General features: G+C 40.8%; 1 pseudogene; it reads right to left on the minus strand.

The window, feature by feature from the left end:
• Nucleotides 1–21,001: 21,001 nt before the first annotated feature.
• LOC132002094 (poly(A) polymerase alpha-like) lies at nucleotides 21,002–27,333 on the minus strand (annotated as a pseudogene).
• Nucleotides 27,334–27,443: the final 110 nt, after the last annotated feature.

The following is a 27,443-nucleotide window of genomic DNA, read 5'->3' on the forward strand; positions in this document are numbered from 1 at the left end:
CTCTTCCTTCCTCCTGTTGGAGGAATAAAGTAGGTTTTTTTCTTGTTGGAAATGTAAGTGAATCTCTTCTTCTTGGGGTCTGCAGTTGACGATGAGTGATAGGGCATGAGAACTCCTTGTGGCCTTTGGTCTGTTTAAGTTTCCTTTATTCAGTTTCATTAGTTTTTTTAAAGATGATTTCTGTGTTTTTACATATAAAAACACATTATATATAGAAGGTTTTTATACCCTAGAAAATGTGGTCTTGACCTTGACAAATCCATTGCAACTCACTTCTCCACTTTGGGAATGAAATGTCTATATCCTAATCCATTTGTGCCCCAAATGTCATCTTCTTTGGAAGATTTGGAAAGGTTTTTGGAAAGGTTTTGTCTGTATACCACCTGAGTTATCTACCAGAAGCTGTTCTTCAGTGTCTCACGCTTCTTTCTCTGCTCATGGCTGCTCCCTGCCTGGAATTCCTTGGCATGGACCCCATCAGAAGTGCTCTTCCATCTGCACCAGTGGAGGAGTGAGTGTGGACAGGCCACACTTTGTTTATTAGACACTCCCTTTATTTTTTAGGAATACAGATTTATAAATGCTATATCCTCTGATTGGATTGACCCCTTTATCATTATATACTGCCTATCTTTGTTACTTATTATAGTCTTTGTTTTAAGGTCTATTTTGGGACATCTGGGTGACTCAGTTGGTTAAGCATCCACCTCTTGATATTGGCCCTGGTTATGATCTCAGGGCTATGAGGAGGAGCCAGTGTAAGACCCCGCACTGGGTCTGAAGCCTGCTTAAGATTCTCTATCTTGGGGTGCCTGGGTGGTTCAGTGGGTTAAGCCTCTACCTTTGGCTCAGGTCATGATCTCGGGGTCCTGGGGTCGAGCCCTGTATCAGGCTCCCTGCTCATTGGGGAGCCTGTTTCCCCCCTCTCTCTGCCTGCCTCTCTGCCTACTTGTGATCTCTGTCTGTCAAATAAATAAAGAACATTTTTTAAAAAAAGATTCTCTCTCTCCCTCTCCTTCTCCCACCACCCACTCCTTGCTCAGAAATTAATTAATTAATTAGTTAAAGAGGAAAGATAATGAGCATCTCATAGGCTATTGAGGGAAGTCCCTGGGAATTGCTAGTAAGCATGTTGACCAAATTTTATGACCAATGAGGTATTAAGTGGTTCTCCATGCTTTTGCCATTTATCAGGAGAAATTGAAGTACAGGTTAAGTACCAGGAAGTAGGTTCAAAGTCAGCTATGCAAAACAGTGCTTGGAGAGTTGCTAACTCATATCTGTACAGGGAGACCCTCACCAGTCTGGCAGGCAGCTTCAGGTCTTCCCCACTATAACAACTAGTACTAAATATTAATCCTGGATGGGTGGGAATTTTTTATTTTTTTTCTTTTTTTGGAAGAATAGCAACAGCTGGATCTTTTTTTTCATTGTATTATTTTAGTCATCATACAATACACCATTAGTTTTTTGCTTTGTTTTGTTTTAAGGATTTTTTTTATTTATTTGACCGACAGAGATCACAAGTAGGCAGAGAGGCAGGCAGAGAGAGAGAGAGGAGGAAGCAGGCTCCCCGCTGAGCAGAGAGCCCGATGCCGGGCTCGATCCCAGGACCCTGGGATCATAACCTGAGCCGAAGGCAGAGGCTTTAACCCACTGAGCCACCCAGGCACCCCACATCATTAGTTTTTGATGCAGTGTTCCAAGATTCATTATGTATAACACCCAGTGCTACATGCAATCCATGCCCTCCTTAATACCCACCACCAGACTCACCCATCTCCCCACCCTCTCCCCTCTAAACCCTCAGTTTGTTTCTCAGAGTCTACAATTTTTCACGGTTCATCTCCCCCTCCAATTTGCCCCAATTCCCTTTCCTTCTCTTAATGTCCTCTATATTATTCCTTTTGTTCCACAAGTAAGTGAAACCATATGCTAATTGACTTTCCCTGCTTGACTTTTCACTCAGCATAATCTTCTCCAGTCCCATTCACGTTAATGACATTGGCCACACCAACTTCTTTCAAGACATCTCTCCAAAAGCAAAGGAAACAAAAGCTAAAATGAACTTTTGGGACTTCAGCAAAATAAAAAACTTCTGCACAGCAAAGGAAATAGTCAACAAAGCAAAGAGGCAACGCACGGAATGGGAGAAGATATTCACAAATGATATTAAAGACAAAGGGCTGATATCCAAGATCTGTAAAGAACTTCTCAAACTCAACACCCAAAAAGTAGATAATCATGTCAAAAGATGGGCAGAAGACATGAACAGACACTTCTCCAATGAAGACATACAAATGGCTAGCAAACACATGAAAAATGTTCATCATCATTGGCCATCACGGACATTCAAATCAAAACCACATTGAGATACCCTTACACCAGTTAGAATGGCAAAGAATTACAAGGCAGGAAAAAACAAAGGCTGGAGAGGATGGGGAGAATGGGGAACCCTCTTATTACTGTTGCTGCAGCTACTTTGGAAAACAGTGTGGAGATTGCTCAAAAAATTAAAAATAGAGCTACCTTATGACCTGGCAATTGCACTAATGAGTATTTACCCAAAGACGCAGATATAGTGAAAAGAAGGGCAATATATGCCCTAATGTTCATAGCAGCAAGGCCTACAATAGCCAAACTGTGGAAGGAGCTGAGATACCGTTCAACAGAAGAATGGATAAAGAAGTTGTGGTCCATATATACAACAGAATATTACTCAGCCATCAGAAAGGATAACAGCTGGATCATTTTATGACTTAGTCACCCTCTGGTCCATCATCCCACCCTTGGGTCCATTCAGACAAGAACAAAATATCTCAGGAATTCTTGCAGTCATAACTATCATGGCTTTTTGGGAGATTTCCCTGAGATGAATGTCCATGGGAAACCATAGATGAAGCTTAACCAATATTTGAACACTTACTGCCTGGGATTGGATTGACAGTGCTGATGCAAGTGATCCATTGGAGAATGAGGAACTGACCCAAAGAATTCTACTTAAATTCTTATGGTCAGTTGTCAGCCCTGGAAAACTTACACTGGAACTAGATGAAGTTCTAAGAGATATTATTTTGATACGGACTAGCAAATGCCCCAGATTGAAGTAGACTCTTTAAAAAAAAGAGTTCTTGCTGTGTGAACCAAGCCCAAGTCAGCCAAAGGGTGAAAACCCAGTAAAACCAGCCAGAAAATAATGTGGTGTAGCTACTGAGTCAAGGGGTTCCCAATGCTGAAATAGATGGTATCAACCATGAGGATCTTCACTCCAGGTAAATTGTTGAACTGGCCAAGAAAACATTCCAAGCTCATTTGGTTGAGCCATGAGCAGACACCACACTGTTTGAAAGTAAAAATAACTGTAAAGCCTTATTGGCCTGGAGAGGCTCTTTCCTTCTTTGCCTCCTTGAGCCCTTCCTCCACCCTCTCTTCTTGCTTCAGCTGCTGATAGTACAGATACTGTATGGACCTTCCATGCTCCTTAGATAACTAGCATTGACTCAAAATCCACAGATCCACAGATATCTAGCACTGACTCAAAAAAATTCTGACTCTGCCTCCTTCACCTTCTGCTAGTCCACACACATGAGGAAGGCAGTTTGGCCACTGAATGCAGCTGTCCTTAGAAAGGGATCACTTCTTCATAGCTGCTTTCTAGGTAATGATGAGGACACAAGGGATGGGAGGTGATACGGGCTTATTTTGAATATCTGAGATTTCTCCCTGACCATTCTTGGGCATGGTATGTCTTTCTTTTCCCTAACAGCAACCCCAGGACAAACATGGTTAGCAGCTCAATCTAGATGGCAGCTCAATCAAAATGTGGCTGGGGACATTCAGACTTAATTCTGGTTCAGTCACCTGATTCTCTGGTTGGATCAGTATGGTCCCAGATCATAAAGATAGTTGTCACTTGGTTGAGTAATCATCACCAAATTCCCCCATGTTGCCTACACAGGCCAAAGTGGGAGCTATTATGGGTCTGTATAACTTTTATTAAAATGTCCAAATTATCCTTGAATCTTTTTTTAAAGATAGGCTCCAGGCCCGGTGTGGAGCCCAACATAGGGCTTGAACTCACCACCCTGAGATCAGATCAAGAGTCTGACAACTGACTGAGCTACCCAGATGCCCCACTCTTGCACTTTTTTTTTTTTTTTTAATAAAAGGTCTGGGTGTGATTAGGGGATATTGAAGAAAAGTTGAAGTTATCAACACTGAAAGTGGATATTGTGATTTTTAGGCAATTTTTAAGTATTTGACATCAATCCATCTTATTTACAAATGGGTTAAAGCGTTCCATCAAGTAAACTTAGGATAATCCTATTCTCTCTACCCGTAAAATAAGAACTAATGAAGAACTAAGGTAATGTTTGGTGTCCTTCACAGCTTCCTCCCCACCTGCAAGCTTGCCCATGCTCTTTAAACAGCCCTCCCCCAGGGGTCAAATGACCTCAATGGATTCCTCCAGACTCTGCTTCCTGCTCTCTCTTGTGACATCCTATCTTACACCTCAGTCTGTTTTTTCTCTTTGTCCACCTTAGTTGTAGTGGCCATTGTTGGTTGGTATCTGGTATCCATTCTTATCCATTTCTCCTACCTCCAGTATGAGTCCCTGTTGGGGACTCATGTGGGAAACCAACACCATTCAGACATTCACTTATTTCAAAGCAGTCAGGGGATGCTAACCCCATCCCCATCTTCAGAGGTGGCACTGATTGGTCTACGAGCAGCCCATTCTTTCTTTTTGCCAATAGATCAATTCCAGCCAATGAGATGCTAGAGGAAATGTGAGGAGGAGCTTCTCAGAAAAGTTAGCTTTCTCTCATAAAAGAAGGCCACAGAAAGAAACACATCCTATTTCTAGTTGTGATGTTTGGAGTTTCTGTAGCGATTTGATCCCAGCCTGAAAATGAAGCCACCATTCAAGATGGTAGAACAGAGAGAGGATAATAATGTTATAGTGCGTAGCCAACTGTGAAGCCCACCCTCCCTTTGGGAGATAATGTATTTCCTAAATATATAAGTCTGCTTGAGTATTTGATTCTGTTACTTGTTACCATACACTGAGTTAAGTAACTACATGAATTCTTTTAAGTACCTTAAATGAATTCATGTAATTAAGGCTTGTAACAAATCTATGGGTTTATTATCTCCTTCCTTTGGAAGATAAGGAAACTAAGATACAGAGAGCTTAACTGCCCTGCGGAGGTGACACAGCTACTTAAGTGACACAGCTAGGATTGGAAACCAGATCAGGCTCAGAATCTACAGACAACCACTACTCTATCACCTCTCACTATTTCGTTACTCATAACCTAAAGCCTTTCAACCAATACTAACTATACCTTGCTTTTAAGACTGCTGATACTGACTACACCTTATTTTTTAAAGACTTTTAAGATACCTTGCTTGTTAAGACAACCAATACTAACTACACCTTCATTTTTAAGACTCAGCTGACTCTTGGGCTCTGGACCTCCAAGCCCTTCGGCTTCCAAGCCCACAGCAGCAAGCTAGCTTCACCTTCCCATGTCCACCTGCAGGGCCCACTGCTTGCCCCGAAGAGGAGATTGAACATTAACATCTAACTTCATTTCCTATTTGGCCACCTAGGAAGGCAGCCAAAAGTTAACATGTGAGCTCTGGTTTAACATTCTGTTTATTTTAAGCACCTTGATGTGAACAACTGGTTCAAAGGCCATCTACTGTATGGACCAAATAATGCCTTTTAGGAGAGACCCTTTGCGCTTATGATCTGGCTGGCAATAACTGGGAGATCTTATCTTTGCCCTGTCCCCATTGAGGAAATAGATAAGCAGCTCCTCAAGCCTGTCTCAGGGGTAGACACACACACACACACACACACACACACCACAGTTACTCCCCATATATGACATGGGGCAGGTGGGGATATAATTACCAGACAACAATTACCCCTTTTCGTCAGCTCTTTGTCCTGGGAAGTTCCTTCCCCTCTCCCCACTGACAGTTCTTGGCTGTGATCAAGGGGAAATATGGATTGTACTGGATAGCTCTGCAGCCCATTGCCCTTGCCAACCCCACCTCTTTCCACCAATACTATTGATAACCTATCAGAAAAATTACCAGATTTATTTTTTAAAATCATCAAAGAAACTAGGGCAGAGGTAAAAAACATTCTAAGTCTGGGGCATGGTTCTGTTTGGTTTAGTCAGGAGGGCACTATTGCTTAACATTTTTGCAGTAGAAATATCAAGTAACTCACTTTCAAGTTTTTCTCAATCACAAGGTGTGTAAACTTGAATAAAATGGACATATGAAGACGCCACATTTGAGGGGTCATAAAATATTATAGAATCTCCTTAGATCTATACTTGGAAGACTTGGTTTTTTTCTTTTTTTCTTTTTTTTTTTTTTTAAAGATTTTATTTATTTATTTGACAGAGAGGATTACAAATAGGCAGAGAGACAGACAGAGAGAGAGATGAAGAGAATCAGGCTCCCTGCTGAGCAGAGAGCCCAATGCGGGACTCGATCCCAGGCCTCTGGGATCATGACTTGAGCCAAAGGTAGAGGCTTAACCTACTGAGCCACCCAGGCGCCCCGGTTTTTTTCTCCTAAAAGTTTTTGTATTATAAACATCTGAAGCCTCCTTTAAAAAAGATCTTAAATGAAGCAGATGGTTCAAACTGATCTGAGTTTAGAGCTCAAAAAACTAGAACGTCTCTTTTCTAACTCACACTGGGCTTTGAAGATAAAGGTCAGAGAAGTCCCCTGTTCACATGGATAGTTAAAGAGAAGAATGCTCAGAGAGGGTTGGGATTTTTCTTTGTGTGCACCATGGAAGAAATTATTTATTTCACACTTAAGAAATTCAAATATTCTTGGGGTGGCTTAGCTGGTTAGGCATCTGCCTCTTGATTTCCACTCAGGTCGTGATTTCTGGGTCACAATCTCTGGGTGCGGGGAACGAGCCCTGCATGGACCTCCACGCTCAGTGGGGAGTTTGCGGGAGATCCTCTCTCCCTCTGCCCATCCCCCGCTCATACATGCATGCATGTGCTCTGTGTCTCAAATAAATAAATAAAATCTTTAAAAGAAATTTTTAAGAAATCCAAGTATTCTTTTCTCTAGACTGGAGAGAGAGAGAGACAGAGAGAGATATGATAATAGGTATCAAGAAAAAAGGTGGAGGGTAACAGCAATGAAAGACTCTGGATTCTATTAGAATGCTTTGCTATCTGGGAGGCTGCCTGGTTTCTTAAAAGAATAATTCACTACCCAGGAGATGGTCAGGATGATGTGTTTGTCTTTTGGAATATACTAATCCTTATTTTAGATAACAAGCACTTATTTAAGTATTCTTTTAATAATATTATTTTTAGTATGGTATACATAATATGATACAATATTTTTTCTGATTTTAAAAGCAACATATGTTTCATGTAAAGAATAAAAAGACACTTCTCCTAGTACATTCAAACATAAATATTTTTGAGATCCTACTATATGTGTATACTAGGAATGCAATACCAAACAAAAAACGGACTTCATCTCTGCTCTTTTGGACTTCAGAACTGAATGGAAAGTGCACAGAAGAAAAGGCATTTATTTATTCTTTCAGAAAAATATTTATCGAGTCTTTCTTTTCATAGCCAAGTGAAAATTGCCTGTTATAGTGGTATTTATACTTTGCTCTTACACTTTGATAAGTAGTCAGACAAAAGGTGGGAAGATAATAGATACATACATACTTAGATATAGAATGTCATATTAAACACTTCCTGAATGAGTGCATTGCTGAGTTAATATAAATTGTGCCATAAACTCAAAATGAAAATACACTCATATTAGTATTATTTTTTCCAAGTAATTCCTTAACCACTGAATAAGCCAGAAGTCTAGGAGCTTCCCCTGGAGGATTCTCTCTTTTTCTGAGCATCCCAACTAGCCAGGTGTTTCCAAGATCTTAAAGGGAGGGTCTGTATGATTTCCAGCTAAGACTCCAGACAGTCATCTCACACTACCCTCCAACACAGAAGTGAGGTCTTCATGATCTCCCAGTCAATGCTTATCTGCAGCTGACCTCATGCCTCAGTGACCCAGGTCATGATACACCATTTGCTCAGTTCCCTTAGGAAGTATGAAACGACCCTCAGAGCCAAGGATAGTCCATGTTACTGTCTCCTGCACTCCAAGCGTTGTAGAATGTACAGCACAACATTTTCAGCTTAGATAGCCTGTGGCATCAGCCAGCCCTAGAGGAATGGCATTAGACTGAGCCCTGAACCCCTGACCTTCCTCTTGGCCCGCCTAAGTGACTGTCTCAGCACATAGTAAGAAATACATTCACTCAACCCAATGGGTGCACACACATGCACACCCACACATGCTTATAGATGAATCTGAAACAAAAGCTTTACAGAACTTGCCCGTATTATGCGTGATTCATATGGCTATAATCTCTCTATCCTGTTATTCTATTAAAAAAAAAATACAGGTTGGCAGGGTGCCTGGGTGGCTCAGCTCAGTGGGTTAAAGCCTCTGCCTTTGGCTCAGGTCCTGGTCCCAGGGTCCTGGGATTGAGCCCTGCATCTGGCTCTCTGCTTAGCGGGGAGCCTGCTTCCCCGCCCCACCTACTTGTGAACTCTGTTGGTAAAATGAATAAATAAAATCTTTAAAAATAAATAAATTAAAAACACTGGTTGGGAATCATTAATGATTCAAGACCCACTGTTTGAAAAACACTGCTCTAAACTTTGGTCAGCCTTTCTACTTAAACCTCAAAATCACAGAGGGTCTGATTGTGCCCTCATTTCCCTGGATGATAGAAATAAATTTAAACAATGTCTTTTGGAATATACTAATCCTTATTTTAGATAACAAGCACTTATTTAAGTGATCTAAGCTTGGTCTTGATCTCAGATCAAGTCATGAGTTCAAGTGTCACTTTGGGTTCCACAATGGGCATCGAACCTACTTTAAAAAGAAATGTCGGGGGAGAAAAAAAGGATTTAACTTTATTTAAATTCTTTAAATTCTTTATTTTGAAATCAAAATAGCAGTTATTCTTGGAACATAGTGACAGGAAGGGAATGAAAGAAGTCTTTTGTTTCTGGACCTAAGTTTTGGTTACATAGCTGTGTTCAGTTTGTGAAAGTTCATCATGTATCACTCAATCCCTAAAGCAACTCTACAAACCTAAATGTCCAACAAGAGCCAAATGGTAAATACATGATGGAACAGTCACACAATGGAATACAATGCATTAATGTGAGCAAGCAATTTACAATTACACATGATGGCTGAATCTCAAAAAGTTATAGTTGGAAGAGATGCCAGATACAAAATACTACATTTTGTATGATTTGTTGACAAGAAGTACAAAGCAGATAAAGCTAATCTATGCCATTTGATATGAGGATGGTGAGAACCTGGGGACATAATGAAAGATGTCTGAAGTCAGAGAAATGTTCTATTTTACAATCAAGGTGCTGGTTACACGGGTGTGTTGAGTTTGTGAAAACTCAGTATAGCTTAAAAATTGCAACAGCTCTATGAGAATATAGTTATTACTATTTCCATTTGCAGGTGAGGAGTCTGTGGTTTTGAGCAGCTGATGACCTGAACAAGGTTACATATTTCTTAAGTGGTAGAGCCATGCTGTCAGGGTCCAGGTGCATGATCATTCTGAGGAGTTCCTGTTGCTCCACATCTTGACAGCATTTGATGTCAGTTTTTTTATTTAGGCCACTCTAATAGGTGTGTAGAGGTATCTTGTTTGAATTTGCAGTTCCCTCATAACATGTTGAGCATATTTTCATATTATTTGGCAACAACATATCTTCTTTGGTGAGAGGTGTCTGTGCAGGTCTTTTGCTCATTTTTATTTTGTTAAAAAATTGTTTTTATTTAAATTCACTTTAGTTAACATGCAGTGTATTATTACTTTCAGGGGTAGAATTTAGTGATTCATCCGTTGCATATAACAGCCGATATTCATTCCATCAAGTACCCTCCTTAATGTCCATCAGCCAGTTACCCCATTGCCCCACCACCTTCCCCTCCAGCAACCCTCAGTTTGTTCCATATAGTTAAGCATTTCTTGTGGTTTGCCTTCCTCTCCATTTTTATCTTATCTTTTCCTTTTCGTTACCTCTTTTGTTTCTTAAATTCCACATATAAGTGAAATCATATGGTATTTATCTTTCTGTAACTGACTTATTTCACTTAGCATAATGCAGTCTAGTTCTATACACATTGTTGCAAATGGCAAAACTTCATTCTTTTTGATGACTGAGTAATAATCCGTTATATATATACTTCATCTTCTTTATCATCTGTTGATGGACATTTGGCCTCTTACCATAGTTTGGCTATTGTGGATATAGTTTCTATAAACTCTGGGGTGCAGGTGTCCCTTCAAATCACTATGTTTGTATCCTCTAGATAAATACCTAGTAGTATAATTGATGGGTCATAGGGTAGTTCTATTTTTAACTCTTTGAGGAATCTCCATACTGTTTTCCAGAGTGGCTGCTCCAGGTTTCATTCCCACCAACAGTGTAAGAAAGTTCCACTTTCTCTGCATTCTCACCAACATCTGTTGTTTCCTGAGTTGTTAATTTTAACCATTCTGACCCCTGTGAGGTAGTATCTCATCATGGTTTTGATTTCTATTTTCCTGCCCTTGTGCCTATTTTTAAAATGGGTTTTTGATTCTCTTATTAATGAATTTTTTTCAAGATTTTATTTATTTATTTGACAGAGAGAGAGATCACAAGTAGGCAGAGAGACAGACAGAGAGAGAGAGGAGGAAGCAGGCTCCCTGCTGAGCAGAGAGCCCGAATCGGGACTTGATCCCAGGCCCCTGGGATCATGACCCAAGCTGAAGGCAGAGGCTTACCCCACTGAGCCATCCAGGCGCCCTCTTATTATTGAATTTTAAGTGTTCTTTCAGTATTGTAGATAACAGTCTTTTACCAGATATATCTTTTGTAAATATTTTCTCCCACTATAAGCCTTGTCTTCTCATTCTCTTTGCAGTGTCCATTGCAGAACAGAAGTTTTTAATCTTGGTGAAGTCCACCTATCAATTATTTCTTTGATGGTTCAGGCCTTGCGTCTTAAAATAGTCATCGCCAAATCCACAGTAACATAGATTCTTCTCCTGTGTTATCTTCTAAGTATTTTATAGCTTTGCATTTTATATTCAAGACCGTGCTCCATTTTCAGTTAATTTTTTGATGGGTATAATTTTTTGATGTGTGTAGATACAGTTTTTTGCATGTGGATGTCCAGTGGTTCCAGCACTAACTTTCAAGCCTGTTTTCTCTTCACTGTATCGCTATTGCTCCTTTTCCAAGGATTGGTTGACTATATTTATGTGGATCTATTTCTGGGCTCTCAGTTTTGTTTTGTTAATCTATTTATCTTTTTTTTTTTTTCCTGGTACCACACTGTCTTGATTGTTGTAACTTTATAGTAAGTCTTGAAGTTGAGTAATTTTGTTCTTCTCCTTTAATTGGTATTGACTATTCTAGGTCTTTGCCCTTCAATATAAATTTCAGAATCAGTTTGTTGATATTCACAAAATAACTTGCTCAAGTTTCATTGGGATTTTGTTGAATCTATAGATGAAGTAGGGAAGAACTGACATCTTGACAATATTGAGTCTTCTTATCCATGAATATGGAATATTATTCTATTTAGTTTTTCTAAATTTCTTTTATTAGAGTCCTTTAGTTTACTTCATATAGATCATGTACATATTTTGTTATATTTATACCTACATATTAAAGACTTTGGTTATAATGTAAATGACATTGTGCTTTTAATTTTAAATTTCATTTGTTTGTTGTTAGTATATAGGAAAGCAACTGGCTTTGGTAGATTAACTTTGCATCCTACAACCCTGTTATAATTCCTTTTACTTTCAGGTTTTTTTTTTTTTTTATTCTTTCAGATTTTTCTGCATGGACAATCATTTTATAAATGAACAAAGGCATTTTATTTCTTCTTTTCAATCTGTATACCTTTCATTTTATCTTCTTGTCTTATTGTATTAGCTAGGATTTTAAGTATGATATTGAAAAGGAGTGGTAAGAGGGGACACCTTTACCTTGTTTTTTATCTTAGCAAGAAAGGTTTTAGTTTCTGCTTACAAGTGTTTTGTAGATTCAAAAAAAAAAATCAAGTTGAGGAAGTTCTCTATTCCTAGTGTGTGGGAGTTTTTATCATGAATAGATGTTGGATTTTGTCAAATGCTTTCTCCACAATTCTATTGACATGATCATGTGATACTTTTCTTTAGTCTTTGATGTGATGGATTACATTAACTGATTTTTGAATATTGGATCAGCCTTGCATCTCTGGAATAAACCCTACTTAGAGCAATTGGTCATGTTGTATAATTCTCTGCTCCATTCAATTTGCAAATACTTAAACTTCTTGTGTCCCTATTTAAGAGGGTTATTTTTAGTTCTCCTTTTTTGTACTCTTTTTTTTCTTTTTTTTTTATTAAATTAATTTATTTATTTTCAGAAAAACAGTATTCATTATTTTTTCACCACACCCAGTGCTCCATGCAAACTGTGCCCTCTATAATACCCACCACCTGGTACCCCAACCTCCCACCCCCCCAACTGCAAACCCCTCAGATTGTTTTTCAGAGTCCATAGTCTCTCATGATTCACCTCCCCTTCCAATTTACCCCAACTCCCTTCTCCTCTCTAACACCCCTTGTCCTCTGTGATATTTGTTATGCTCCACAAATAAGTGAAACCATATGATAATTGACTCTCCCTGCTTGACTTATTTCACTCAGCATAATCTCTTCCAGTCCCGTCCATGTTGCTACAAAAGTTGGGTATTCATCCTTTCTGATGGAGGCATAATACTCCATAGTGTATATGGACCACATCTTCCTTATCCATTCGTCCATTGAAGGGCATCTGGGTTCTTTCCATAGTTTGGCGACTGTGGCCATTGCTGCTATAAACATTGGGGTACAGATGGCCCTTCTTTTCACGACATCTGTATCTTTGAGGTAAATACCCAGGAGTGTAATTGCAGGGTCATAGGGAAGTTCTATTTTTCATTTCTTGAGGAATCTCCACACTGTTCTCCAAAGAGGCTGCACCAACTTGTACTCTTTTTATTTGGTTTGGTACCAGGATAATACTGGCTTTCCAAAATGAATTTAAAAATATTTGCTCTTTTATTTATAGGTTCTTAAGGGGAAAATTTAGATTATTGATTTAACTAAACAGTGTTGTTTAGTTTTCAAGTATTTGGAAATTTTCTTGTTGCCTTTACTGATTTCTGTCTGACCCCATTGTTTTTGGAAACACACTTTGTGTAATCTCAGTTCTTTCAAATTTGTTTAGGTTTCTTTTATACCCCAGGATACAATCTATCTTAGTATATGTTTCACAGGTACTTCAAAAGAGTATGTTTTCTACTATTGTTGAGTGGAGTGTTCTATCAATGTCTCTCTCTTTTTTTTAAAATTTGACACAGAGAGAGGGATCACAAGTAGGCAGAGGGACAGACAGAGAGAGAGAGGGGAAAGCAGGCTTCCCCCCGAGCAGAGAGCCCGATGTGGGGCTCAATCCCAGGACCCGGAGATCTTGACCTGAGCCAAAGGCAGAGGCTTAACCTACTGAGCCACCCAGGTGCCCCTCTATCAATGTCTCTTAGATCTTGTTGGTTGATGGTCTTATTAAGTCCTTCTGTATCCTTCTCGGTTTTCTAACTAGTTGTTCTATCAATTGCTGAGAGAAGAGCCTTGAAGTCTTCAACTATAAGTATAAAGTTGTCTATTTTTCCCTGTAGTTCTATCAATTTTTTCCCAGATATTTTGGAGCTCTGACATTTGTGCATGTGTTTTTTTCTTTTTAATACACAAACTGAAGAGAGACTTAGTTCAAAAAAGAACATGAACTTTGTCCCATGAAGTGACAAGCTAACATGACTGTGTCAGGCACCTGAGAAGGACAAGCATTGAAAGTACAAAGGGCAAGTTCTTACTTCACTGGACAAATCATCACTCACCAGACACCTCTCAAAATTGCTATTTTTGACTGAAATCTCTGAAATGAATGTATCTCTTAAAATAGAAGTCTCTAAATTCTCCACTGCTATTTATTATAATGATTATCTTGAAATGGAGTCAGTCCCAAGGTTCTTAATAATGGCTCCCAAAAATGAGTTTATAAATGTGAACTGATTTACTCAAATCAGGCTTGGCAATTTCCCTTTTCCAAATAAGGATACTGGTGCCCAGAACATTTAAATAATTGGCCAGAGGTCACCCCAGTGTGGCTGAGTCCAAACCAGGAGCCTGTTTCTTCTATCCAAGCAGTTCCTGCTTTTTGGTTCTGAGTCATGCTGAAGACCGCACTTGGAAAGTTTGGGTGACTACTTTGCGCTAGGCTTCAAGGGAGATAGAGGACCAGAAGACAGGGGTTTTGATTTCCAGCAGCTCATGATCTTAAAGCCTCAAGTGCTACCATTTAAACACTCATTGAATTCTTGACTGCTCACAGTATCTTGTTGTCTTCACCTTCTCTCATTTCAGCAGAGAAGGTAACAGTGAAAAGATGGATTGTCTTTCGAAGGTGTTGATTAATGACTTGGTGAATGTCATGAAGTGAATAAACCACCCATATCTCACACTAGATTGATAAGAAATGACAGGTTGTTTTAAATAGCCAATCCTTCTAGGTCACTTAAAATGTCATTTGATTTACAAAGCTAAATGTACCATAGGTTTGGGGGAAAAGGTACATTAGCTTTTCAAAAGCCTTTAACCCTCTGCCTCCAATGTCAGAGTTTAAGGAAGCACGGTCTTGCCAAGGATGTGAGACACCCCTTGGATCACTGCTTACCTTACTTTTTCAACAGGTGTTTTGCTTGGCATATGATCCTCCCTGCAGAAAACATCTGGTCCTACAGGTCCTTACATAACCTTTCCCTCAATGCAAATCCTGTCCCTGCCATTTTATGCCTTGGCTCTTGCAGTCCATTATTTATTTAAATCTTTCATTTCCTTTGAGGGTCAGAGCCAAGCCACAGCTGCTATGAAGACCTCCTGTTCCAATCCAGCCTGGGGGGATTTCCTCACCTTCAGTACAGAATATAGCTATGTGTACCTCTTGCTCAAAACATAGGAAGAGCAGAGCATAATGGTTAATACTTCACACTCCTTACATAGGCATGTGGATTTAAGTTCCCCACTGTCTGGGGAAGTTCTTTCTTTCTTTTATTTTTTTTAAGATTGTATTTATTTATTTGGCAGAGAGAGAGAGAGGGAGCACAAGTGGTGGTGGGGGGCAGCAGAGGGAGTGGGAGAAGCAGACTCCCCGTTGAGTAGGGAGCCCAATGAGGAACTCAATCCCAGGACCCTGGGATCATGACCTGAGCCGAAAGCAGAAGCTTAACCATCTGAGCCACCCAGGCGCCCCTCTGGGGAAGTTCTTTAGCTGAGCCTCAGTTTCTTCATCTGAAAATGGGGTTCAAACCTCATAGGTTAAGTCAATTCTTATTAAAGTGCTTGAACAACCCAAATGCCCATCAAAAGATGAATGGACAAAAAAAATTTCATAGATACATACAATGGAATATTATTCAGCCTTTAAGAAGAACAAAATTGTCACATGCAACAATATGAATGAACTTTGAGACATTATGTTAAGTGAAAGAAATGAGACACAAAATGACAAATGTTGTGTGATTCCACTTACATAAGGTAGTTAGATAGTTCAATACATAAAGACAGAATATAGAATAGTAGTTACCAAGAGCTAGAGGAAGGAGAGAAAGGGGAGTTATTGTTTATTGGATACAGAATTTCAGTTTGGGATGAATGAGAAAGTTCCAGCAATGGATAGTGGTGATGGCTGCACAGCAAAGTAAAACATACTTTATACCACTGAACCATACACTTAAAAATGATTAAAATGGCAAGTTGTAACAAAAAAAAAAAAAGTCTAAAGGTGGGACGCTTGAGTGGCTTAGTTGGTTAAGCACCAGGCTTCAGCTCAGACCATGATCCTGGGTCCTGGGATTGAGCCCCCTGTTGGGCTCCCTGCTGAGAGGAGAGTCTGCTTCTCCTTCTCCCTCTGCTCCTCTCTACCTCCTCCTCCTGCTTGTGCTGTCTCACTCTCTCTCTCAAATAAATAAAATATATTTTTTTAAAAAGTGAAAAAGTACATTATGCCACAATTAAATTTTATTTATTTATTTATTTTTAAAGAAGTAAGGTCTGCTGGAGAGAGCCGGCTGGCTGACTTGAAAGGGCTCACCTTTTGTCACCTGCATGACAAAAGAGTGATTTAAAAATGGATTACGCCAAACAAAAAAAAGACAATTGTCATATAGTTTCACTTGTAGGTGGAATATAAGGAATAAGGCAGAGGATCATAGGGGAAGGGAGGGAAAACTGGTGGGAAGAAATCAATAGGGAGACAAACCATAAGTGACTCTTGACTCTGGGAAACAAATGGAAGGTTGCAGAAAGAGAGTTGGGCAGGGAGATGGGGTGATTGACATTAAGGAGGGCACATGGTGTGATGAGCACTGTGTGTTATACGTAGCAAATGAATCATTGAACACTATATCAAAAACTAATGATGTACTACTGTATGTTGGCTAATTGAATTTAAATTTTTAAAAATCTATAAAAGTAAACATAAAAATAAAAATGGGTGATATTGAGAAGGGCAAGAAGAATTTTGTTTAGAAGTATGCCCAGTGCCATACCGTGGAAAAGGAAGGCAGGCACAAGACTGGGCCAAATCTCCACGGTTTACTTGGGTGAAAGATAGGCCAGGTCCCCCTAAAAATTATTTTTTAAGTGAAAAAGTTCTTCAAAAAAATTTAGAAAATATCCATGTGGCAGCTGGGTGGCTCAGTCGATTAAGTGTCCAACTCTTGGTTTTGGCTCAGGTCTTGATATCAGGGTCCTGGGATCAAGCCCCATGTTAGGCTCCACTCTCAGCAGGGAGTCTGCTTGAGGATTCTCTCTTTCTCGCCCTCTGCCGCTCCCCCTGCCTCGCTCTCTCTCTCAAGTGAATAAATAAATCTTAAAAAGATTTTAAGAAGGAGAAGTATGAGAAGAAGGAGGAGGAAGTGGAGGAGGAGGTGGTGGAGGAGAATAAGAAGGGATCCTAAGGAGCTAGAGTGAAGGCCTGGAGAAATAAAACGAGGAGGAGAATAAAAAAGCCAAGAACAACAAAAGAAAACAACCAAATTCCATCGCGCGTTATTCCTTTGGCGACCAGTGTGGGTAACTGGTGCTCTATCCTGCCAGCATGTATTATTACTTTAACATGTTGACTTGGCCGAAGGAAGAAATGGTTTTAAGTTTCTTACCATAGGGCCTCTTACTTCACAGTTTGGGAAACCAATGTGAATGTACCGCCAGCTACTGCCTGTGTGTGTCCCAACTACATGCTCAGATACCAGAGAAATAACAACAGGGTAGATCTAAAAGATCTAGTGAACCCATAGTAAGATACATTTGAACTAGAGCTCCTTTTATCACTTGGCCTCCCTACCACCCCATTTTAACTGGAGAATAAGGAAAAGTACTTCAGGTCCCTTGATACAGTATCAACACAGAGCCATGGCCCCTATATTCAACTGTTCTTGAAAAGTCTGACAATTCCCTTTTGCCAGTGCATGAGCACAGTGATAAGCAGCTTTAGATCCCTTTGGAGAAGGATCAAGGGAATGTTTACCATAAATACCTGTAGTAACATTGCATTGTCTTTCCTCAAAGGGATCTATCTCTTCTTCAGTGAGTGGGCTTTGGGTCTGTGAAGTGACATTTAGAAACTGGGTGCAAGAATCTTTCTCTCTGAAAGAAATGCTGGTGAAGGTTTCTGTTCACCAGTTCTCGATTCTTTCCATTTTATTATACAGGTCAAATAACATTCTGGTTGACTTACCGTCTCCCCTCTAGGAACACCATGACTTATTAGCTGAGAGTCAAAGCATACCAAATACTACTATAGCCTTGCTGCCTAATATGGCGTATGCCCCCTTTATTCTAACAGTTAAGAGCTGCCATTGGTCTCTGCCATTCCAGAATCTTACTATTGCCTTGATATTAGGAATCTTAATCCCATGGTAAATCTTCTGTCAATCCCAGCCAGTACAAGATAGTTACCACAGAGTTTGTCAAATTAACTGGTGCTCCTTAGCAATGCTTTCCTCCTTGCTTTAGTGAAAGAAGTGTTCTTTGGGTCCTCCTAGGGAATACTGTCCAGTGCCGGTTTCTCTGATCACAAATAATAAATTCATTCTAATATTTTTACCTCCCTGAATCTTCGGATGCCTTCCTCAATTCCATGCCAAGGCCATTCTAGCATCTCCACCTAGTTATCCTAGGCTATCATGGTATCAAAGCTTCAAAGAGCCTTCCCAGCAGCATGTTGGATGGGATCCTGGTGTCCTTTGCCAGAATTCTCAGCTCCAAGTCATGAAGGATGGCCCCAATAATAATAAGCTATAATCCACGCAGTTTCCTAACCCTGCTTCCGCATCACCATTCCCAATGCAGTATTCTCAAGATCCCTACACATGTGTGTCCTCCAGATTCTTGAAATATTCTTATTAACAAGGTCCTGCAATAATTTTGGTACCTAAGCCCCTTCCTCCCAGAACGAGTATGGTATTTCTGCTCTGGGGGCTATGTTGTATTCTTACTGTAGCTGACAGGTTTGTTTGTTTGTTTAAGATTTTATTTATTTATTTGACAGACAGAGATCTCAAGTAGGCAGAGAGGCAGGCAGAAAGAGCGGGGGAAGCAGGCTGCCGAGCAGTGAGCCCGATGCGGGACTCGATCCCAGGACCCTGAGATCATGACCTGAGCCGAAGGCAGCGGCTTAACCCACTGAGCCACCCAGGCGCCCCCCTATATTCTTTCTGGTAGGGTTTGCACCATTTAGAAAGTTAGTAAAAGTATGTAAAATCCTGGGCTGCCTGGCTGACTCTGTCAGTGAAATGTGTGACTATTGATCTTGGGGGGTTGTGAATTTGAGCCCCATGTTGGGTGTAGAGATTACCTAAAAAGTCAAGTCTTAGGGGAAAAGAAAGACTATAAAATCCTAACAGAAGAACGAAGTACAAATACGTAATCAAGCTTATTAAATACTCCACAAAGAGGAGGATACCAAACTGATAGGACTAAGTATACCTCCGAGCAGAGTTAACAACAGGTCACATTTTATTCAGATTTGGTGTAGCCTAGAGTCAGGACACAACAGAGGGAGACAAGGAAAAGGCCTTGGGCAAGTAGAGGAGCTTGGATGCATTTTTTAAAATTTTGGTTAAAGGAAAAATAACCTTGGAAATGGATGTTCAGTGCTCTTCATTGAAATTATAGTCAAAGCTTCCTTGTCTCCACTGTAGTACTTCTAAAAGTGATTCCTCTGAATAAGCCCTCCAACCTGTGGTCATTTCCAACCACAGGCAGACATTGTGATTGAAGGTGTCTATGTATGTAAACAGGTGAGCAGCTGTGAATAAAATTTAGTGAATTTAGAATTCTGTGTCTACGGTGATTTTTTGAAATCTTCTTATTTGAAATCTAGCTTAAGGAAGAAAAAAAAAACCATTGGTAGTTTAATTGAAAACATTCAGGACTGAGGAATTTGTGGAATTTGCCCTAAAACATTCTTTTCAATAATTTAGTTGTACTGCAAGCAGTTTAAGCAAAACTATTTGGACTTAGTGTTTTAGGAAGTTATGCCCTCCACAGAGAAGAATCTGGTCATTGTGATGCCATCTTAGCCATTTTCCTGATGAGAGAGAATCAATTACTGCTTGACCCAGGGGGAGAACTTACCCAGGTAGTTAAATTCTTTGCTCGCAGTAGGAATGGGGTGAAATAACATTTAAGTTAAGAAATTTGGAACAAAGAGGGGAGCTGATGCAATATCTGGGACAAAGGTGAGCCTAAGATTCAGAGAAAAGACCTAACTGTTTATACATAGTAAGGGAGCAATCTTGCCTATAGGAAAGGAGGGAACAGTCTGATGCAACAGAAGTATCAAAAATGCTTAATCTGGTCTCTGATACAAAGTAAACATTGTCTTTTCCAGAAATAAAGGCAGAGCTTGAGAACAGCTTTTCCTCCACACTTTCTGTCCTATTCTTAACTGGAATAGAATTTGATTACTGTCCACAACTTATTTGTTTTATATGTATGATTTTTTTTAAGGGGCGTGCCTGACTAACTCATTTTGAGGAGCATGTGACTCAATCTCAGGGTTGGGAATTCGAGCCCTATGTTGGGTGGAGAGATTACTTAAATAAACACACTTAAAAATAAATAAATATTAAAAAGCCACGGAGTTTTAAAATTCATCAAAATACAACCAGTCTTACACTTTATCTATTTCTTTCACCCCTGACCACAGATGTACATATCAATTTAGATACAGTTTTAAGTGTTAATCCTTTCACTAAAAAATCATAAGCATCTTCTCTAAGTTACTACAGTCTCGTAAATAATATGCTTACAAAATTAAGTTTACTGGTGGTTTCCCTTATAAAAGATGCTACTTTGTCATTCTAAGAAATTTACAATTCAGAAAAGTCAAAAATTAGAAGGAAAAAAGCACCTATAGTCTCACCACATATAAATTCACTCACTATCTGTGTTTTGGAATCATTATTACAATATTTAATCATTGAGTAATTTTTAATTTTTTTCAGTGTCTACAATTTTATTTTAACATAATCTAAACAGATATCATTTTCTTTACCAAGAAAATTTTATGTGTAAGGGCTGATGTTACTGGGGTGCGTGGGTGACTCAGTGGATTAAGCCTCTGCCTTCAGCTCAGGTCATGATCTCAGGATTCTGGGATCCAGCCCCACCAGGCTCTCTGCGCAGCATGGAGCCTACCCCCCCCCCCCCACCCCCCCCCCCCCCCCCCCCGCCTGCCTCTCTGACTATTTGTGATCTCTCTCTCTCTGTCAAATAAATAAAATCTTTTTTTAAAAAAGTTGATATTATTGCATTTGGGTAAAGCTGGCATGTTCTTGCTACTAGCATAGTTCAGGAAACATCTCGGAGGAAACCTAATATATTGGAATAGGTGTTGTGGCATTTAGCCCCAACAGTTTGGTAGCTCTGGCGGACAACTAAAATAGTCAATGTTTGGTACTAGATGTAAAGCTTCATCTGTTACTCTGCAACCTTTAAGACTTCTTATGCATCTTATATCTAAACTCTTTTTTTAAACGATTTTATTTATTTGACAGACAGAGATCACAAGTAGGCAGAGAGGCAGACAGAGAGAGAGGAGGAAGCAGGCTCCCCGCCAAGCAGAGAGCCGGATGCAGAACTCGAACCCAGGACCCTGTGATCATGACCTGAGCCAAAGGCAGAGGCCCAACCCACTGAGCCACGCAGGCGGCCTCTTATATCTAAATTCTTAAGCAGTCTGTCATCTCATAAATCCAAGTCTTCTGGAAGAGTCTGTAGTGCCAGACTTGCAAACAATATCAGTCTCTAGCTCATTAAAACGCAGTTTGATGCCTCTTCAACAGCCTTTGATATGTATCCCTAATCTGTAGGATCTAAATGTGAAAATTGTTCCTCCAACATTTGCGATTACAGATTGTGGAAGATTTTTGCTTTCACTGATTTCTCGGATCCACTCTTTTACCAGATTATTTAATTTTCCCCAAATTAAAATCCTGCGCTGCAGTTCGCCTTCCTCTTCAAAAACCCCAAAGGGTTGCAGAGTCTCAGTTGGTATCTGTGTTAGTAGGCAGTTTCCTTGGGGGCTGCTAAGCTGATCCGAGAGGGAAGGTCATAGTGCTTCTGCGGCTTCTGTGTTTGCTGTGATCACTGCTCTTTAACTGGAAGCAGCAAGGAGCCCTCAGCGGGCATCGCCCAGTCACTTCCCCGCCCCCTGCGCCAGGCCCTCCAGCGGCTGATCCATTGAGGCTGGTGGGTGGAGGCGGGGCGCCGAGGGCCACAACCCTGAGCCCAACCCCCTTCCCTCCCTCGCACCCCACCTCCCGCCCCACCACCGCTCCCGCCGCTTTCAGCCCTTCTCCTCCTTCCCCTTCGTCCTAACGTGGACCCGGGAGGTTTTTTGTTTTGTTTTGTATATATTTGTATATTTATATATAATTATGTATATATTTCATTATAATAGATGATTGTGTTGAGATTCCTGGAGGGAAGTAGGGGCTGAAGGGGGTGGTAGAATTGGTTTGTGATGGTGTTTAGTGCTGCTCTAAAATCTTTCTCCGTGGAAGCGAATGGTAGAATTCTATTTCTCCACCCTCTTGAAGTCAACCGTAACTTTACCTAATGGGATAGGAGCAGGAATGGCGTGTGTCTGTTGCAAGGAAGCCGGAACACTGAAAATTTGCTGGGCTTCTTTCCTCCTGCGTGATGTGGAAAGTACCAGGCGGTGGAAGTTGCATCAGCCTGAGTCTTTGCGTAAGGAGGAGCAGAACAGAAAGAGCAGGAACCTCGAAAAGGTGGTTAAAGAAAGTTTAATGAGATTACTAGGAACAATGGTGTGACAAGATATAGGGAAACTGTAAAAGCTAGAGGCACACCACAGGGCTGGCTACAGGAGGACAGTACTGTGCACTGGAGAGGGCAAGAAGAGGAGGGGATGGCTGAAACCAGTGAGAGTACAGTAGGAGGAGAGAGCTGTGGCCTTTGGTGTCCGAATGCATGAGCTGTCACCTCGCCAGGAGGTGATCAAGGGAATCAACCCAACAGTGTTTCTCTGCCCTCCCATTTTCCAGTCTCCTGCCTGTCCTTCCCATTGGCCAAACCCAGCTGGAAACCTGGTTAATGCTGTGGATAAAAGTTGGGATCTGAGGGCACAGAGCAGAGTGTGAAAAGATGGTGAATGGGTCTGAAAGAGCAAAGGAAGGCTCTGTTCCCAGTCAACCCTCCCTCCTTTTTCCCCTCAGTGTCCACTAGGATTCCTTTTTTTATTCCTTCCAGGTGAAAAATTCTTTTCTCAGCAAACAGGTTACACACCCAAACTCCCATCAGCTGATATAGCCTCCCCAGGTGTTATCAATTAAGTCATTTCCACACCTGAAACCTAAGGCATTAACCACCACCAGTGCTCTCCACTGTGGATCTTTTATTTATTTATGTATTTAGTTAATTAATTAATTAATTTTTAAAAGATTTTATTTATTTATTTGACAGGCAGAGATCACAAGTAGGCAGAGAGGCAGGCAGAGAGAGAGGAAGAAGCAGGCTCCCTGCTGAGCAGAGAGCCCGATGCAGGGCTTGATCCTAGGACCCTTAGAACATGGCCTGAGCCGAAGGCAGAGGCTTAACCCACTGAGCCACCCAGGCGCCCCTCCACTGTGGATCTTTTAAAAAGAAGAGAGATAGTCAATTAGTGTAAAATACTGTTGCCACTGTCTAACATGGACAATACCCAGCACAGTATGGCCCTCTGGCCCCTTAGCATCCATGTGTTTCATTAACTTGTGTGCTTTGATGATTAAACAATTGGAGCTCCCTGGAAGAAAATGGTTTGCAGGTGAAAATGGGGCCAAGAAAGAATTGGATACTAGGGTAGCAAGAACAGAATTACAAACCAGGAGCTTCTGAGCTGAGTTGTCTTTATCATCAGGATCTAATTATAAAGGCCACAGTCCTGATCAGCAAACTGTAGCCCATCTTTAGAGGGACATAGGATCCAGAGAAGGGACTTAAGTAAAAAGGAGGTGAGGTGGTGGTTAACAGGCTACCAAGCTGGTCTTCAGGGTGGGGGTAGGGAATACTAATTCTATCTGGTAACAGCCAAGAAGTTCGAGGAGACAAGCCTCTTCTAGGAGGGTTAGATAGACAGGAAGCAGCCCAATGCTCCTGCAACACATTGTCATTCCATAAATACTGAGCATTATTTTGGGTCGTGTATCATCTTGAAAACTGGAGGTATGTTTAAAAAATAGGGAAGAAAATCCTTGTCTTTATGGAGCTTAGGTAGAAATGAGGAAGGCAGAAGTCAGATATACTCATTCAAATGGTTCATTCATTAATAATACAGAAAACATGCCATGGAGAACTCTGTGACAATATCCAAGTGCACGCCGGGGCCCTACCTAGTCCGGAGAGTAGGGAAAGACCTTTCAGGGAGATGGTTGTATCTGAATGTGTCCCAAGATCATTATCGGCCAGTTGTGAGAGCACTGGACCATTTCCAGACACCACCCCATCTTGGTGACAGGCCTCCCCATAACTAACCCACAAGCCTTGACTCTGCCAAGCTGCAGGCCTGCACAGCACAGAGCCAGGTAGAAGACTGACCCTGGAAGAATCCAGAAGAGACATAGCTGGGAATGGTTACATGTGGTGGCTCCAATTCCATTTCCTCCATGAGTCTAATATTTTACTCTGTGTGTGTGGCGGTGGGGGGCGGGGTGGTACAGGGACACTTTTCTGTCTCTGTCTCCACTGCTGTTTCCTTGTTTGCTCCAATGTTGGGTCTGTAAACCATTAAAAGTGAATCTCGGGTACTTGAGGTAAATGCTAAACTTTCCCACGTCATTCCTGCTTCTTTCTCTTTGTGGTTCCTGTGTCTGCTCAGATTTCATTCATTTTGTGTGGTGGCTCAGAACTCTGAAGCCCTATGAACCTAAGTCCCAGTTCTGGCTTCCCCGCTCACCAGCAGTGAGACCTAAGGCAAGTTCCTTTCTGTCCCTTAGCTTCAATTCCCCTGGCTATAAACAGAAGCTAATAACAAAATCTCCCTCACAAGGCTAGTGTGGGAACAGAATGGGATATGCCACTGTAAATGGAAGCTCTAGTTGTTATTCAGTGTTTCCACTCAGACCTGACAGCAAAATCTAGATCCCAAACTTTGCCACTCATCCTCCACCAGGACACTGACTGCAGTTACTCTCAGGGCTGCTTCCCATAAACACCTCATCCAGTGCTGGGCTGTAGGATCCCATGACAGGTTTGACCATGAAGTCCACGCCCCTGGAGATATCAGGCAGCTCCTCCTCATCATTCTTCTCCTCTCCATTCCTTCTTATGCCTTAAATGGTTCCTAATACAGATATAGGTTTTTGTGTGGTTCTCCCCATATGTATGGAACAATTTTATGTAAACTCTTCTTAATTTAAAAGTCACACAAACATAATATCACACATTTCTATATCTGGGGGGAAAAAAAAAACCCTAACAACTGAAATGGCATTAAGTTGCTTTGTACTAATGCTAATGTTTTCTATGGGTGTATGGGCCTGGATGGGAATGAAACGGTTCCCCAGCCTGGGACTAGATGATCTCCTGAGGTTCTTTTAGAGATATGAAAAGCAAACTAATGACAAAATAATGAGTTCTAGGCTACATGATGTGCAAGGTATGTGCCCAGGCTTTGTTGGTAGGGTCAAGATGTTCTTGGCCAGTATTTCAAGAAAAGAGAATGTAATGGTCTATAATTCTTTAATTATTTTTTTTTTAGGATTTATTTATTTATGCTAGTTTCTTTCTTGATCTCTGGATGTAACAGTAGAGCTCCTGCTTAGGCACACATATTTTTAATTGCGACACTGAATGCAATTTAACTTAAAATTTTTCTAAACTTTTTTGGGGGAAGCAATTTATATTTATGGATGTTTCAAAGATAGTACAAAGATAAATTACATAGATAGCACAGGGATAAGTTACAAAGATAGTACATAGAATTCTTGTAGAGATATTTCTTGGAGATCCTGCTGGTTTGGTTCCGGACCCACCGCAATAAAGCAGATACCACAGTAAAACAAGTCAAATGAATGTTTTGGTTTTCCAGTGCATATTCAAGTTAGGTTTATACTACACTGCAGTTTGTTAAGTGTGCAATGCCATTATGTCTATAAAAAGAATGTACATACCTTAATTTAAATATACTCTATTGCTGAAAAATCCCAATGAGTCATCTGAGCCACCAGCAAGTTGTAATCTTTTTGCGGGTGGAGGGTCTTCCCTCGATGTTGGTGGCTGCTGACTGATGAGGGTGGTGGCTGCTGAATGGTAGGTGGGCTCTGGCAATTTCTTAAAATAAGACAGCAATGAAGTTTACAGCACTATTTGACTCTTCCTTTCACAAACAATTTCTCTGTAGCATGTGATGCTGTTTGATAACGCTTTACCCAAAATAGAACTTCTTTTAAAATTGGAGTCCGTCCTCTCAAACCCTGCTGCTGCTAAGTGTGTGTCATACTCTAAATCCTCTGTTGTCATTTCAACCATCTTCACAGCATCTTCACTGGGAGTAGAGTCCAGCTCAGGAAACCACTCTCTTTGCTCATCCGTAAGAAGCAGCCCCTTGGCCGTGAAAGTGAAAGTTCGATCAGTAGATCGCAACCATCCACTCACATGTTCAGACTCCCTTGCTGTTCTAGTCTTCTCGCTGTTTCCACCACATCTGCTGTTCCTGTCTCCACTGGAGTCCGGAGCCCACCAGGTCACCCATGAGGGCTGGGATCAACTTCTTCCAGACTCCTGTTCACGTTGATATTGTGACCTCTTCCCATGGATCATGAATGTTCTTAATGGCATGTAGAATGGTGAATCCTTTCCAGAAAGTATTCAATGGACTTTGCCCAGGTCCATTAGAGGAATCACTATCCATGGCAACTATTGTCTTTTGAAATGTATTTCTTACATAGTAAGACTTGAAAGTCGAAATTGCTCCTTGAACCACAGGCTATAGAATGAATGTTGTATTAGCAGACATTAAAGACATTAATCTTGTTGTCCATCCCCATCAGACCTCTTGGGTGACAGGTGAGTTGTCAATGAGCAGCAATATTTTAAATGGATTTTTTTTTTTTTTTTTGAGCAGTAGTTCTCAACAGCAGACTTAAAATATTGGGTAAACCATGTTGTAAATAGAGGCTTTGTTGTTCCATTTATAAAGCACAGGCAGAGTTTAGCATAATTCTTTTTTTTTTAAAGATTTTATTTATTTGTTTGACAGAGAGAGATCACAAGTAGGCAGAGAGGTAGGCAGAGAGAGAGAGAGGAGGAAGCAGGCTCCCTGCTGAGCAGAGAGCCCGATGCAGGACTCGATCCCAGGACCCTGAGATCATGACCTGAGCAGAAGGCAGAGGCTTAACCCACTGAGCCACCCAGGCGCCCTAGCATAATTCTTAAGGGTCCTGGGTTTTCAGAATGGTTAAGTGAGCAGTGGCTTCAACTTCAAGTCACCAGCTCCATCAGCCTGTCCTTTGCAGCTTTGAAACAAGTCCTTGGCATCTCCTCTAGCAATGAAAGTCATACGTGGCATCTTCTTCCAATAGTTTCATGTAGGTTGAAAATCTGTGGTTTAGTGTAGCCACCTTCATGACTTATCTAAGCTACATCTTCTGGATACCTTGCTGCAGCTTGTACTTTTATTTTATGAAGATGGCTTTTTTCCTTAAACTTCACGATCCAACCTCTCTTAGCTCCTGCA

This window comes from Mustela nigripes, chromosome 14 (assembly GCF_022355385.1).
Source record: "Mustela nigripes isolate SB6536 chromosome 14, MUSNIG.SB6536, whole genome shotgun sequence".
In the NCBI taxonomy this organism is placed as follows: domain Eukaryota; kingdom Metazoa; phylum Chordata; class Mammalia; order Carnivora; family Mustelidae; genus Mustela; species Mustela nigripes.